The sequence below is a fragment of the Halyomorpha halys genome, unplaced genomic scaffold, assembly GCF_000696795.3.
Source record: "Halyomorpha halys isolate HHAL.00 unplaced genomic scaffold, Hhal_1.1 Scaffold848.1, whole genome shotgun sequence".
Taxonomy (NCBI): Eukaryota; Metazoa; Arthropoda; class Insecta; order Hemiptera; family Pentatomidae; genus Halyomorpha; species Halyomorpha halys.
Window position 1 is genome coordinate 2,704 of NW_027115347.1, and position 5,536 is coordinate 8,239.

At 29.7% G+C, this 5,536-nt stretch overlaps 1 non-coding gene across 1 annotated transcript in view; it reads right to left on the reverse strand.

The window, feature by feature from the left end:
- Positions 1–999: 999 nt before the first annotated feature.
- The window catches only part of LOC106686612 (uncharacterized), a 28,381-nt gene continuing 23,844 nt past the window's right edge, over positions 1,000–5,536 (reverse strand). The window contains exon 3 of the transcript XR_010844818.1: positions 1,000–1,039. This is a non-coding gene — a transcript (uncharacterized protein). The remainder of the gene's footprint in view (positions 1,040–5,536) is intronic.

A 5,536-nucleotide genomic window follows, 5' to 3' on the forward strand; every position in this document is an offset into this window, starting at 1 on the left:
ATCAAGTTTAATGAGGATCGATTCGGTGAAGTGGCATAGCTCTATTTATCTCAAAAAGAACTGCACTCTGCTATGAATGCTGTTGGGATCGAAAATGCAAAAGCACGTTTTCGAACGACTTTGCTGAAAATTTCTGATTTTTAAACGTCTATTCCATGGAAACGGCTGTTATAAATTAAATCCTCGATTAAAAGTTGTATAAGACCAATAATGTAATAAGGATGTAATTATAATATTAGCCAATTTCGAATCTAAATGCTCTAGGATCTGCTGCAACTCGTTCACGATATTTTTCACCCTCACTCTTATCTGTACAAATTCAAACCTACTGCTGAGTGAGGAACTAGAAAATTCGCTAAAGAGAATAACTTTTAGCTTGTACTCGATGGGAAAAGTATTTATTTTATTATTGATTAACTCTCCAAGCTATTGTTACATTTTTAAATGTGGAACAAAGTTTATTATTTTTTCAATCAATTCAAAATAGAATGTTCTGGTGGACTCTGGCAATCATTAAACTTATGAACTCTATTAAAGTCATAAAACTTTGGTCCTTTGAAGTATTTCCCATCGGTATTAAATTAGATTAGATAGTTCTACTAACAACCATCATATTTTTGGAACCAATTTAAAATATCACTTTCTTACTCCAAAAAAAACTTAAAATATGTTCTCTAATTCCTGAATTTTTAAGTTTTCGATATTGATGCCACCATTTTACAGTTATAATTAAAGAAAAACGATAATTTCCACTAGACCTAAGAATCCAACCCCTAGCTAATTTTTAATCTTTGGAAGATACGACGAAGCGTCATGGGTCGAAATTTGGTATACCCTTTTGGTTTGGACTTAATATTGACTTAATTTGATAATGATGATGTTATAATAAAAGAATAATTTTGGTGTATGATTATTGAGTATGAATAATTATGAATACCTGAATGATTATTGAGAATGTCGTAGTAATATTCCCTTATCATATTCAGTACGGTAGCCGCCATTGCGTAGATGTCAATGCACCAAATCGTAGAGTTGTATTCTAAAAACACAAACGTGAGGATTATATAATTTGATTTTAAATTCTTTAAGTGCTAATTATAATATAGAGTATACTTGTTTGGATTAGTTACTCACTTTATTTAGCCAGATGTTAATAAGCTATATTTGATATATAAGCTCTGAGAATTATATAAAGCCTACTGGTCCCCTTCACTACAGACTGGTTTATATGTACTCGTTAAATATGTATAAGTTAGCTTCATATTGTAAAAGATAATTGGATCCCAAGACCTCTGACCTCACTTCTCGATTCACTATGCTCTTGTCACTATGCTGGATTGTTGTAATATTTACAACTTAGTACTTACATAAGTTGAGTAGTGTTATTATTAGAGACCGGATTTTAGTGAAATGGCACATATCGTGTTTCAAATCCATTAAAACATGGACAGAAATTCGACTCATGCAAAAGATATTTTATAGCACAAATTCGTCTTATTAAATGTCGTATATTAAAAAATATTTTTGCGTTATATTCCACGTTTTTCAGTTTCCATTCAAATTTGAACGTTTTGAATATTTTCTACACAGAATTGCACGTTTGGCTTTTTTAAAGTTTTTGTTTATATTTTCATATCCTACACATTAATTATTATTCTATTAATATATTATATATTAATATGTTAACAGAATAATAATTAATATGTTGATTCTGTAATTTTTATATTGTAAATTTATAATTCTTTTTAACAACGTCTCGTGTTTACATTAGTGGAAAAAAAGAAATAAACATTTTTTTTGGTTTGTTATTCATATTATATAATATAATTCATTTTCAATATATAGTTATTATTAAAACCCGGATTTTCGTGAAGTAAAAAATGAAAAAACGTGCAGTTGAAAACCCACAATCGTACAGTGAAAACGCAAAATGAGTATAAATTATCCAAACCTACAATAAGTAAGTGTATTGTTTGATTTATAATATTTATCAAATATAGGAAGCTGACCTTGACTCAACTGTCCTTCTTTCAGCCCTATTAAACTCGCTATTTACTCACTACATTTCTCTTACAAAGGAGAAACAAAAATAGTTTACTCGCAATATTGATTTTTTGATGGTTTGTTATACCAGTCCGTGGAAAAGGAGCCGTCATTATTCTTTATTATAAGGAGGTCGAGAAAGGGGAGGGAAGAGTTAGTGTCGGTTTTAACGGTGAAATGAAAGCCAGGGTGGTAAGAGTTAAAAGAAGAAAGGATATGAGGGATTTTATCAGGGTTTAGAATGAGAAAAAGGTCGTCTACATATTTTTTGATAAATAAAATGTCGTTATGGAATAAAGGGATGACGAAATTAAGGAAGTCATTGAGCACAATGTTAGAGAGATCGGGGGCGAGAGAGTTTCCCATGGCGAGACCTGATGTTTGATGAAAGAACTTACCTTGAAAAGTTAGATATCCGGATTTGCAACATAGTTCAAGTGATTCAAGATATGAGGCTAAGTTAAGAGTGGTATGTGGCTCTATTGTAGTCCAGTTTTTTCCACAATTTGGAGTGCTTTATCGATGGGCATGTTGGTAAAGAGGCTTTCAGCATCAAATGAAGTACTCACTGTCATCTTAGGTAAAACGGAATACAATGAAAAAATCAATCAACTCCTCTCTGACCAATCCAGCTATCTACCTTCAACTCGTGATCCCACCCGCTCACTTATGAATAAATTTAATCAGCATATTAAAAACCTGCTTCAAAAATAAATCAATTAACCGTCCCACCTACTACAAGCTAATTTCTTATAATTCTTTATCTCCTCGACTGTACGGACTTCCTAAAATACACATACCTGGCAACCCCCTTCGCCCCATCATATCCTATATTAATGCTCCATCTTCTCAACTTAGCCAATTCCTCCTTCCATCTCTTCAGTTCCTGAGCCATGACAATCCTTACGACATCCATAACTCTTTCCAACTACGAGAACAATTAATATCTCTTAGAATTCCCACTAACTTCATTTGATGCTGAAAGCCTCTTCACCAACATACCCATCAATAAAGCACTCCAAATAGTGGAAAAAAACTGGACTACAATAGAGTCACTTACCACCCTTAACTTCCCTCCCCTTTCTCGACCTCCTTATAATAAAGAATAATGACGGCTCCTTGTCCACGGACTGGTATAACAAACCCACTTACTCCGGTAGGCTACTAAAAAGTAGTTTACAACTTTTAACCGCAACCTTCACCATCTTCTTTATAAAAATAGTCTATTTAATTTTTGCTGTGATTGAGTTTTGCTTTACAATAATTTGACTCGATATAATTCCAGAGCCAAATTTGTCATTCGGTTAATTTACTCATCTGATTATATTGGTTTAGAGATTCCCACTACAAAAGTTCTCTTATCTTGTGAAATGACAGCTATGCGAGGCAAAGATATTTCCTGAAGAGGTACACGGCACAAGCCTATTAGAATGTGTTGCAACGGTTATCGAGTGTTCTCAATGGAGGAATGCGATGGCCGCCTGTCGCAATATATTTCATTTTCAACAAGATTATCATTTTTTTACTCTTATCATTACTATCCGAGTTTATAGATAGCTCATTTGAACATGACCAGAACTGAAGTGTTGTTAAAATATCCAATTCTCCATCCTCAATTAATTAATTACTACAGCTAACAGTAAAAATATGAAATGCCTGTATCCCTAACTATTTATGACGAACAGAGAAATACTATTTTCAAAACTTATTACCTGTAGCAAGAACGCCGTGGTCCCTTCCCTAATATTGTGAAATATTTTCAATTATTTTTATCTTTAAACAGCAATTATATATTATATTACTTCATAATTTATGTATGTTGACTTATAAAATATACCTTTCTCAATTATCATTTTTTGCATTACATCAGCATGTAGTCTGTATTTCCAAAAGGCATAAAGAATGCATATCCTATGTATTTCATATTACTGTATAGTCTATGGTATATTATAGTATAGTAGTCTATATTATAGTACTGTATAGTTTATGGTACGTAGTCTACGACTGCATAGTCCAGGAGCGGCCAACTTTTCAGTATTTAAGATCTACTTTTTATCTTAAAAGTGTGTCGTGGTGAGTGTGAGGTGTGAAATGCTACACATACTATGTTTATACACCGTGTTTCAATATATGGTGAATTCCAACGAGGTATAATATATGCAGATAAGTAAAATTTATGTTCAAAACTATTAAATCACTTATTAAGTGATATAAGAGGAAAATAAATTTTCATGCCCAACTTTTGATAGCAGCATTCCGTACATGCGGTACCTAAAAACGTAGCGATAATAAAAAAAAATATTAATATTTTATTGACATTCTTATTAATATTGGTATCAAAGTTTAGCAACAATATTCCGATATTATTTTATAGCAATATAAATATTTTGATTTAAAAGAAAGGAAAATTTTATGGAAAGCGTAAAAATGATATTTCTATATTTTGATTAAATAATTTTATAGGTTTCGATTAAAAGGCAGTATAGTTTTATGGAGAGCTCTGAAAGAAAATATCGATATTTTGTTTCTATAATTTCATACCTGTTTCCATATTAGAAATCCTTATTAATATCGAAATCAAAGTTTAGTAACAATAATCGGATATTATATATTCAAAATATCGATAATTCTTTTAAAAAGCAAGACAATTTTATTGAGTTTTAAAATAAAATATCGATATTTTACTACAATAATTTCATATACATTTTGATGTATAATATTGTTGTTAATTATCGGAATATATTTGACATTGTTCTTAAAATCTATATCTAAGATTAGCAGCAGTATTCCGATATTTTTTAATCGTTTAAAAAGACAAAAAATCTCATCGAAAATTTAAAAATAAAATATCAAACATATGAAAAAAAATTATGAAAAGATTAAAAATGGTATTTTGATAATTTCATATTCATTTCAATATTTAACATTCTTGATAAAATCGATATCGATGATTAGCAACAATATTTCGATATTGTTTAATCGAAGTATCCATATTTAGATTGAAAACACCAGAAAATTAAAAAATGAAATATTGATATTTTATTTTTACAATTTCATATTCATTTCAATATTTATCATTGTTGCTAATATCGATATTGATGATTAGAAATTATATTGCGATATTATTTTATCAAATTATCTATATTTTGTTGAAGAAATCTAAACAATTTTTTCAAAATAGAAAATTTTCGATCTTTTCTATCAATAATTAATTATACTTTCATTGATAATAATATCGATGTGGAAATTAAGTACAGTAAAATATTACTTTATAGAAATATGAATAATTCGCAACTAAAAAAAATTATGAAAAGCTTAAAAATGAAATATTTTATTTTGATAATTACATATTCATTGCGACGTTTTACATTATTGTAAATATCGATATCAATGATTAACAACAATATTTCGATATTATTTTATCGAAATTTTAATTTGTGGTCATGGATTTGTTGAATGTTATTATTAGCTCTAGCGTTATAGCATTTGGACA